Below are 12,056 nucleotides of genomic sequence, written 5' to 3' on the forward strand. Positions count from 1 at the left end.
AACAGGGTAGAGAGGTGGGGCCTGATAGAAGGTATTTAAGCCATAAGTGCTCCTCATAAATGGATTAATGTTATCACAAGAATGGGTTTGTTATAAAACCAGGGCCAGGATTCTCTTGCTACTCTCTCATGAATTCTCTTGCCATGTAAAGGCTTCTGTCACCTTAGAACAAGATGAGGCCTTCACCAGATGCAGCCACTCCATCTTGGACTTCTTGTTCTCTTGAACTCTAAGCCATGTATATTTCTGTTCCTTGTAAATTTTGCTGTCTCCAGTATTCTGTAATAGCAACACAAGATGGACCAAGACAGGGAGACATTGCTCATAGTGGGGGAAAGTGTGTATACACGCATTATAAGCCTGTATGTATATTCAAAAGAAACAGAATGAAATGTATAGTTATAGTAGGTTCTAGTCTAAAATGACCTAGAATGCAAATTTTTACATTTTTAGAAGGAACACACATAAAAATATAAAATATAAATATAAAAATATATAGATCATATACTAAAAGATAAAAACTAGGAAACATAAGAAGGGACAAATATCATGTCAATAAAAGTACCTATGAAACCATAATGACTTTCAGAAAGTTATAAAACAAAGTCCATTTAAATGTTATAAGAGATACATTCAATACAAAGCACCTATAATACCTGAGAATTAAAAAGTAAAGAAGGAGGTCATGAAGTGAAATGAACACAAATAATTCATATTGAGAAAATACTACAAAATAAATATTAAGAAAAAGACTAAAGATAAACTCAATGGAAAAATAGGTAAGAAACGTGACTAAACACTTACAGAAAGTACGTTTCCACACATGAAAAGATGCTCTACTTAATTATTCATCAGAAAAATACAAAGTAAAGCCACTACAAACTCCTAGAATCAGCTAAATGTTAAAAAGACTAAAAATATCAAGTGTTGGCAAGGATACAGAGTTCTTTGAACTCTCATAAACTGATGCTTGAGGTATAAATTTTAAAAGCTTCTTGGGATAACAGTTTAGTATATTGCCATACTAAATAGTTGAAGAATATGTTCTTCTTAATGAAACAATTCAATTTATAAATTATATAACCATCAGAGATGTGCACATGTGGACCAGCAGGCATGTTTAAGACTAATCATTGGTCAAATCTGCAACCAAATTTCATCAAGGGTAGTGATGTATTTGTACAATAGAAAACAATACAACATTGAAAATAAATGAACTACAATGTATATAATGATACAAATGAATCTTATAAACATAACTTTGAGCTAGAGAGAAAAGACTAAATATTTTATAATTCCATTTATATAAACTTCAGAAATTAAACTCTACTCTAAGTTGATGCACACTTTTGCAGCAAAGAATCAAAAGAATAAGGAAGTAACTACATAATATTTTCCACAAATATCAGGAAAGAACTGTTCTTAGGAGATACAGGAGGCTGTAGCTAGGAATGGGCACAAGGAGGGCAATGGCTTCTTGAGCTCTACAGATGTTTTACTTCTTGACCTAGATTGGTGATTGCATGGTGTTCCTACTGCGGCCATTCATGAAACTGCATACTTACATTTTTATGCAATCTTTTTTAAAAAGTGCTTCATTTAACATTAAAATTATTTTAACTAAAATGTAAGATTCTGAAAACTTCCCCTAAACTTTTTAACTAACATTTGAAAGATATTCAAGAATTTTTAGTATCATAATGTCCCCATTTTAAGTCTTTTGATAACTAATATTTTAAAAGGCTACAATGATAAAAAAGAAAATCAACCAAATACATTATATCTGTGCATGGAAACTATCAAAATCACTCATTTAGCAAATCCACAAAGGCATTCTGTCCTAATGCTCTTTTTTCACAATGCTACTGTACCTTTACTTTGAAATAACTCATGCTTTATTTGCTCAAAGTGAACTTTTAAACTTTAAGCAATAAAACCATAAGACATAAAGAGGGTATTTGTGGTGGGCAGTGGGGAGGAGTACTGGGGATTGAACTCAGGACACTCAACCACTGAGCCACATCCCCAGCCCTATTTTGTATTTTATTTACAGACAGGGTCTCACTGAGTTGCTTAGTGTCTCACTGTTGTTGAGGCTGGCTTTGAACCCCTGATCCTCCTATCTCAGCCTCCAGAGCCACTGGGATTACAAATGTGTGCCACCATGCCCGGCAGAGGGTATATTTTAAGATGATAAAATTTCCACTTAATCTAGTGGCATTATTTCAGAAACTAATAAATAGAGTTTAAAACATGTAATTATAGTGCTTATTTGATTTTAACCATTTCTAGAACAAAAAAGAAAAGGATTTAGCATTGACTTTCTTATAGTCATTAGACAGAACAGCAAGAAAAGAAAAATGTTCAATACACTACCATATAATATTATAATAAATTAGTGTTTCTCAATGAGAGACAACTTTATTCCACAGGGAATTTTAACATTGTCTGGAGACATTTTTGGTTGCCACAAGAGAATGTGAAGGTAGTAGTAATGGCATCTAGTTGCTAAAGGCCAAAGATACTAATAAACTTACTACAATGAACATGAAAATCCCTTTTAACTAACACACACACACACACACTTTTTAAAGGAGAACTATGCCAAGCACGATGGTGCATGCCTATCATCCCAGCAGCCTGGGAGGCTGAGGCAGGAGGACTGCAAGTTCAAAGCCATTCTCAGCAATTGAGCAATGCCCTAGCAACTTAGCAAGACCCTGTTTAAAAATTTTAAAAAATAAAATAAAAAGGACTGGGGATAAGTGCCCTAGGCTCAATCCCTGGTACCCAAACAACAACAACAAAAGGAGAAAACTATTCAGGACCATTGCAATAGGTACAGGGATCACTGCAATGGAATTTTGCAGTGGGGAATGGATACTGGGCTCAACTATGAATGGATCATGGGCAAGTGGGAATTTATGGCCAAGGAGCAGTATAGGGGTTGGTGGATGGAAAAGTTGCTAAGAGGAAATATCAAGGGTAAGGGGGATTCTTGCTAAAACAAGCCAACTGGATTCTTGCTAAAGAAGTCAAGGTGATGACACATCATCTGGGGAATGGTTGATGATGGGCTAAGTACAGTTGTGTGTGTGTGTGTGTGTGTGTGTGTGTGTGTGTGTGTGTGTATGTGTGTGTGTGTTTTCCCACAGCGACTAAGATGAAGACTCTGTCTCTGTCTTCAAACAATGTGTTAAATAACCACGGACATATTCACAGGGTATTAGAATAAAGAGGAGGAGCTGTTAGCTAATCTGAGCATATTACTACCTTTCTGTGATACAATTAGTGCTATGCTTATTTTATCATCATGATTAGATCTCTTTTACGGTTCAGACTAAAACATTGATAAAGCAACTTTCTCACTATAAACAGAAAAGAAGAAAAAAGTTATGGGTATGATGTATAGAATGTGCCTAAAGTAGAATTTCAGTACTGTGAACAGCAACAAGAAAATGAATATGTACAAAATCTCCTTTGAGGCCAGAAAGTAGGTAGTGGGGTGAAGTTGACTCACCCTCCCTCTATCATCTGATGGTTCTCAAATGCCTGGTTGACATCTGGATTAAGGGGATAGATGAATGAATCACGAGTGGAATAAAAGGAATCAGTACCAATGAATGATAGATTGGATTGTGATAGGATTCTTATAACTCACTAGTAATTGCAACTCTTTATAATAATAGTATTACTGTAATAAGCTGGTAGGAAATGGTTAAAGAATAAATATGTTCTGGAGACACAGAGATCCTTGGGATATGAGGAATCAGTGTGCTAAACAGCACATTGCATAACATTCAATGCTTGGACCAGTTTGTAGATTCGAGAATGATAGAAGATGAACGATAGGGCCCAAAATAAGTCAATCTTGACTGAATTCTAGTGCAGCAGAATAGAAGTTGGAATTGAATATGTATCTTTGGTTTGATAAAGAACATTTCCATGTTTGTATTCCATGTTTGTATTTTATTTAGAAATCAGCGAGAAACCATGGAAGATGATCCTCTTTTCTTCAGGTTTTCAAACTTATCTATTTTCATGGAAAGGAGTTCCTCCTAAGGGGAGAGGAGGAAGAGAGAGAAAGCGGATAAAAAGTAAAGTTGAACTATTGGTGTTTACGAAATACTCTTTCCAGCTCAAATTCTCCCAGATATATGCTATCCCCTAAGCCTAGATCATTGATTGATGTGTCAGCTTCATCTCTGGGGTTTTACTTGAAACATTACATCCTCAGGAAGTATTTTCCTTTCCTCCTCTCTCCCATCTTCATCTTGCCGCAGGAGTCTTCCTGCTATAAGCAGGCTGTAATTAAGTAATGTGTTTTGCAATTGATTATTTTAGGTCTGTCTCCTCTTTCATGTTCCCACCTATCAACCTCTCTTCTTAAGCGTTCAGAAGGTCAGTGGCCTCGACAGTTTTAGTAATCAAGGGGTGGGCGTTCATCTGCTGCGCCTTGCAGTTCTGACAAATCGAGGTCCACAGTGACCAAATGAATGGGCTTCTGTGGTGAGTAATGAACATCTCCAGGCGCGTAAGAAGCACCCCAAAATGCTGCTATTCCCATTCATTATCTCACTGAATTTTGACAAACCCATGGCAAGTGTTCAACCCCGATGCTGTGGTTGAACAGCATCTGGCAACCCGTCTGACGCCCCCAGGGCGACTGCACTAGGTCTGGGACTGAGCCTTCTCCACTTCCCAGGTCAGGCTTTTCGGGCGGCCGTCTACAGGTTCTCCCAGCGCTCGGGCTTCGGCCCGCGGCCGCCCCAGGTGAAGCTCCTTTCCAAAGCTGGAGGGCGACCAGCGCAAAAGGCGGGCGCGGGAAACGCCAGAGACCTCGCGGGCCCAGCAGGCGAGAACCCCGCTCGCCGACACTGAAAGTGCTCCGCCTGAGGGTCACCGGCAAGCGTGGGGACTCAAGCGCCCATTCTGGGAACGCCGCATTCCGGATTCCCGATCTAGAGCGGACGTGGAAACGGGATCAGCGAGGCGTAGGCTGGGACCCTAGCCAGGCGTGGGCTCCGAGCCGCTCTAGGACGCAGGAAGATCCGCCTCTCAGTGGTTCGGGCCAGGCTCGTCCTGTGTAGGGACGCTGCGCAGGCCCTGCCTTAATCCTGGAGCGTGCGAACCATCCTAGGATAATCTAGCAGGCCAGAAGGGCGGGACAGGCCCTGGAAAAGCTTTGACTACCAGTTACCTCTCAATTCACCAGCTGCTCCTGGAAAAACTCTGATTTCTAAAATTTCAGAGAACAGTTTGGTTGATTTTTGTCAAAAATTTGACCCTTATTTGCAGCTGGGCAAAAGTAAATACACGACCACTTCTTAGTCTTTATCCTTTTCAACTGATGTCTCCTGTTTTGTTAGTTTTGATTCTGATTCCTGCTACAGATACCTTCATGTGGTGGTAGCCCAAGATAGGAACCCCTAACCACAATTTCCTTCCTTTGGGCAGAATGTGGGATCAGGACTTCCCTTTTTCTCCTTACAGACCTAATAGTCTTTCAAAAGAATGACTATTAGTTCTATTACCTACACTAAAGCAAACTCATCTAATTAACTCAGAAATTTATAATTTCACAGAGACCAGAAAGGGGGGAAGGTGTTACACCATTAGCGCTAAAACCATTAAAGATGAGCAGTTCTTAGGGCTGAACCCACAGAATGTAGGAGACCCTGTTAAAACTTGAATTACTCTGTATGAGGTAAATGGAAACGGCAAGGGAAAATGACAGATACTTTTATTTCTGAATGTACTACCATCAACTAAAAAGAAACTTTAATGACTAGGTTTATTGAGGTTACATGCAATAATTCTTAAATGTTCTGCAATTAGAAGTTCCTACATTATGAAGGCAATTTAGAGGATTATAGCAAGATGGTAAAACATGACTCCTTCATATACTTATTCTGCATTCAAAAGCCTTTTGTCAGTTCCCTGTGTCTTTAAAAAGAAGCCTCATTTCATACATTTTCCTATAAGTCCTCTTTAAACATCATTCCAAAATCAAACTCCTTGTGTTTAGATAGATACAGGTAGAAACATTCTTCATGGGTCAGCAAAGATATATGAATAATTTAAACAGAAAAGGGGAGAAAAAGTTAGTGGCTCTGACTAGTTAAGAACCCCAAGGAATTCGGTTTCAGTTGGAAAATCTTAAAGCTATTTCAGAATACTTATTAATGAGCTTATTATATTATCCATTTTAAGAATCTGCCTTGGCAATCTCTTATTCTTAGTAGCTCTCTCTAATAACTTCCTCATATTATTGCTGTGTGCATAATGATGTTCTTTACTATATCCAAGAGAGTTTTTGATGTTGGAATATGCAATGACTCAAGTTTCACTCTAGCAGCTTGAAAGACTGATAATGAGGTGCTCTTTTTTTACATTCATGGTCCCCTTCCAGGCGTATAATTTCATTTAAAGTTGATATTGTTCTTTTACATTTTTTCTATTCAATAATGAAATGCAAAACAATGATTGTTCCCCCAAGAACAACTTTTAAGTTTTCTGAGAGCTATGATAAGGATTTTGCAGCAAATTCTCCAAGTATCATTTGGGAATTTTAACACAATACGCTTGAAAGCTAGACAAAAGGGAAAGTTCTAAATTAAAATGTGTAAATGAAAATGTATTATCTGTCACTAAACCAGTAGTTATCAGTAGTGATTTAGTGGGTGGAAAATAGAATTACAGGAAGAATGTGAAGATCTGGTTGACTAAAATTGGTGTTGATAGCAGTCAATCCGAGCTCAACATTGTAGGAAGAATTACTTAGATCACAAAGACAAGGAAAAGGGTGTTTGAAGATGAAAAGATCAAGAAGAATAAAATACACAATAATAATAATAATAGTAAATAATATTTATGGAGTATTTATTAAATACCAGACACCATTTTAAACATTTTAAAGTTTTGCCATTTAATATTCAATAACCCATAAAGTTGGTGCTGTTATTACCTTCATTTTAGAATTAGGACTTAGTTGAGTAATTTCTCCAATGTTACATAACTGGGAAATTGTGAAGCAAATTCTCAAATTTAGGTTTGTTTGACTTTTAGAGCTATAAGGCAGCTTTAATATCAGCTATGTTATTTTTTATTTTAAAAGATCTGATTTTCTCTACCATTGTCGTTTTGCATGGATGCTGAGCATTCTTTCTTTCTTCAAAAATCACTCCTCTACCTCTGAATCAATAGACAACATAGATAATGTGGCTTTTGTTTTCAGTCATCTGAATTAAAATCACAATGCCTACACTAACAGACTTTGAGGCTATATAGCACCTATTTAATTCTATGCCTCATTTTTATATCTGTAAGTAGGGATAATATTAGTGTCTTACCTATAGGGTTTGCTTAAGACAAAATGCCAGTCATTATTGCTGCATTGTAGATGAACAACCATAGTTGAAAACAGATACATGTGGTTGTGATTAGTCAGCTTACTTTAAAAATGATTCACAAAAGAATTTTTTAATCCATTATTTGGCATTTGAATACTACTGCAAATCAAGAAGAGTTATTGAACAATAGCCATGTTTATGGAACTCTCACCATTATAAACTCTTTGTACATATCAGTGAACTTATTTTCAAGATAACCTTTTAAAGTTGCTTGTATTATTCTCATTTTATAGAAGAGGCAACAGGTTATGTAACCTGAACAAGATCACCCACCTATAAAATTATTGAGCCATGATTTAATCTGAGCAGGCTAGTTAAGGAGTCAGAGCTTTCACTCATGATCATTTTTATAGAAAAGTGCTCCTCATTGCATGTATTCATATCATGGAATTTTCTAATTTTCCATAAAATTTTGAGGCATACAGACTCCCTGAAGTCTAGCTATAACTACATCACATGATAACCTGTTACAGAGAATATTTATCACATATTTAGTGAATAGTCAATGCAAAAATATAAATTACAAGCTTTTGTATAGGAGAAAAATTAGTTATAGAAGGATTCAGTGTTTTTTGTCTGTTTTTGTACTAGAGATTGTACCCAGGGGCACTTAAGCACTGAGTCACATTTCTAGCCCTTTTTATTTTATATTTTTGAGACAGGGTCTTGCTAAATTGCTTAGGGTCTTGGTACATGGCTGAGGATGACTTTGAATTCTCAATCCTCCTGTGTCAGCCTTCCAGGTTGCTGGGATTACAGGCATGCACCATTGCACCATGCTTCAATACTTTGAAATAGAAAATTTTAGAATCCTCAGAATCCTCACACTATTGTCCCCTACTAGTAAATCATAAACAGCCTTTCTGTAGCTGCTTGTAGTAGAACTCTATGGCAGTAATTAGTACCCATTCTTTCCTTTTTCATTTGTTCTGTGACAGGAGATTGAACTGGGGGCTTTGTGCATGCTGTGCAAGCACTGTGCCATTGAGCTATATCCCCAGCCCCCATTCCATCTTTTGAGAAGTATTTTTGACCTCTTCAACTGTGATTCCAGCAAAAGCTGCCATGTTCTTCATGACTTTGACATCCTGTGGATATTTGACTAGTCTTAAGTTGTAGGCTGACACTATATTTTACATTTATGTGGTGCTGAGGATTGACCACTCTACCACTGAGCCATAATCTTGATCCTAATCTTCTATCAGAAGAGGAGCTGGCAAACATTTTCTCCCATTCTGTAGGTTCTTTCTTTGAACTTTTAATTGCTTCCCCTTTGCTGTGCAGAAGCTTTTAGTTTGGTTCCATCACATTTATTGATTCTGGGTAACATTTCCTAGGCTGGAGGAGTTCTATTAAGGAAGTTGTGCCTGTGCATATATGTTGGTGTGTTGATAGTGTTGTCCTCTAGTAGTTGTAAAGTTTCTGGGCTCATTCTAAGGTTTTTGATCCATTTTGAATTGCTGTTTCTGCAGGGGAAAGAATTAGGTGTATATATTTGGTCTTTTACACATATATATGTTTTCCCAGCACCATCCATTAAAGAGGCTATCTTTTCTCCATTATAATTTTTTGGCACCTTTATCAAGAATTAGTAGACTCTAGATTTGTGGATTTTTTTCTGTCAGACTTTATTTTTAATAACTATTTAAATTGCCCCTTGTTGGAGATTGTTTAATTACTACAGATATTTTCACAAATAAAGCACTGTGCTCCTTAAGAGCAGGAATACTGTGTAAGGATTCATAACAGCACAAAACCTGGGACATACTATGTGATCAACCAACCATTAGATTGAGTTGAATTACATCTTCATTTTTTGTTGTTGTTTAAACTAAGTTTATTTGCAATAGAATTTATTATTGTATAACAACAAAGTTATTGTAAAACTATTTCTTGGGGTAACCCCAGTCCCTCCTCTCTTCTCTATCCCAATGTTTCTTGTTTTTGTGGTACTGGAGATTGAACCAAGGGTGCTCTACCACTAGGCTACGCTCCCAGTGCTTTTTATTATTTTATTTTGAGACACAGTCTTGAACTTGTGATTCTTTTGTCTTAGTCTCCCAAGAAGCTGGGATTATAGGAATGCGCCACTGCAGCAGTTTTCTCTCCCAATGTTTTCATGGCAGTAACCACTGTCACTTCTTTATACAAGCTGCAGTGTCCTTCTGGAGTAGAACAAAACCATAGTTCAAAAACAAGAATCACGTGATAGCAAAGGGCAAGCATTAAATTAAGCACAACTTCCTGCTGCGGTTGGGGGCTATCTCAGTGTTAAAACCAGCACAATAGGTCTGGTCAATTACTTCTTTGCACCTGTGTTAGCCTTGCTGTAGAATGGATACCCATTTCCTTTAACGCTCAGACACTGGGAAGCTCTGTATGTGAGAAATGTATTGCCTGAAAATCTTTTTGGATTGTCTGAAAAATCATATTTTCCAGAACTCCTGGAATACAAGTCCCCTGTATGTTAATTTACTAAGGGCTCCTTGTTTGATCCTTAGCACTAAGCTAGGGGCAAAAGAGGGCAGTGTTTAAATTTAACCAATCAATGTGAAAAAATGAGTTTACACTAAATGGTCTCTACAGAAAACAAAAGTTTCTAATGTTAAAAGAAAACAATAATATTACTATAGATCTAGTGAAAGATGAAACTGAGTGGAAGAATTGCCATTTCAACAAAGTAAACAAGATGATATAATTTAGAATTTTTCCAAACATTTTTAAATTTTTGATAAACATATACTTAAATACATATTCATAGATCCATATAAGATACTACATACAGTTATAAAATATATATTACTAGACCTGCCCTCATTAGATATGACCTTGCACTAGGGCTAAACCATAATGTGAACAATTTCAGATCTATAAGATGATGTCATCTATTGTATTTATTATTTGATTTGGTCAATAGTTTCATTTCATTGTATGGTAATTCACTATAGCATACCCAGACCTTATCAAGTGTCTAACATAAATTTGTATAAGTCTTTAGGTATAAAAGGGACTGAATAGTAAAACTATAAGAATATTATTAGTATCTGTGGCTCTGTAATAATAATGACTGAGATGTATTTATGCATTCATCCACTAATGGTCCAGACAGACCCATCTAACTCATTTGGTCTTCCCAATTTTCAAAGATGAGATTTGAGTTGAGACTGAAAGAATGGAAAGAATTTTAAATTATTTATTGATGCATTATAATTACAGATAATAATGGTATTCCCTTTCCTTCCCCCTCATTATTTATTTTTTATTTTTTATTTTTTGGTAATGGGGATTGAACTCAGGAGCACTTGACCACAAAGCCACATCCCCAGCCCTATTTTGTATTTTATTAGAGACAGGGTCTCACTGAGCCGCTTAGCACCTCACTTTTGCTGAGGCTGGCTTTGAACTTATGATCCTCCTGTCTCAGCCTACACAGCCACTGGGTAGGCTTCATTATTTTTTTTTTAAAGTAGAATGTTCAGTAGTGACTTATAAATATTTTCTTTGGATTGTCTTTTAATTTTCCGGCCATTTTCTTTCACAAAGCAATATTCTAATTTCGATCAAGTCTAAATTATTTATTTTTTCTTTTTTGTATTATGCTTTTAGTGTTGTATTTAAGAACTCTTTTCTTAATTGAAGGTCAGAGATTTTTCTCCCGTAGTTTTCTCTGAAACTTTTACTATTTCACTTTTAGATCTGTGATCAATTTTGAGTTAATTTTGGTATAAAGTGAGAGGTATGGGTCATTATTTTCATGTCAGTTTCTAATTATTACTGCACTATTTATTGAAAAGATCATCCTTTCCCATTGAAATATCTTTGAACCTTTGCCAATAATCAATTGATCATATTTTCATGGGTCTATTTCTGGATTCCTTGTTTCATGATCTTTTTGCCTGTGTTTTTACCCACCCTTTACTCACTTTATTACTGTTACTTTTTGATAAGTCTTGAAATTGGGCCATATGATTCCTTCAGTTTTGTTCTTTCTTTTCAAAACAGCAATCCTAAAAGGGACAAAAGCTTTGAACAGACACTTCACCAAAGAATATACATGAACGCATATAAACACACATAATGATACTCAAGGTAATTAGTCATTAGGGAAGTGTAGATTAAATAAAATACCACAATAAAACACCACTGCACACCTACCAAAAAGGCAAAACAAACTCCTTAATTTCTCTCCAACAGTACAAAGTGCTGGTGAAAATCAAGAGCAACTGGAACCATCATGCATTACTGTTGGAAATGTAAAATGATACAGCCACTTCAAAAAGTTCGGCAGTGTCTTATAAAGTTAAATACGCAGTTACCAGAAGGGCCAGCAATCTCACTCCTTAAGTATTTATCCAAGTGAAATGAAAACTTGTGTTCTTACAAGAAAACTTCTGCATGAGTATTTATAGTAATTTTATTCATAACTGCCAAAAATGGAAAAAGGTTCTCAAATCGGAAATGAATACACAATGAAATACCACACTGTGATAAAATGGAAAAAACTACTAATACATTCAATAAAACATAGACAAATGTCAAATGCATTATGCTAAGCGAGAAAAGCCAGACTCAAAACGCTATATACAGTGTGATTCCATTTACATGACCTTTTGGAAAATGCAAGATTATAATAATGAGGAATAT

Source organism: Urocitellus parryii, chromosome 1 (genome assembly GCF_045843805.1).
Source record: "Urocitellus parryii isolate mUroPar1 chromosome 1, mUroPar1.hap1, whole genome shotgun sequence".
Taxonomy (NCBI): domain Eukaryota; kingdom Metazoa; phylum Chordata; class Mammalia; order Rodentia; family Sciuridae; genus Urocitellus; species Urocitellus parryii.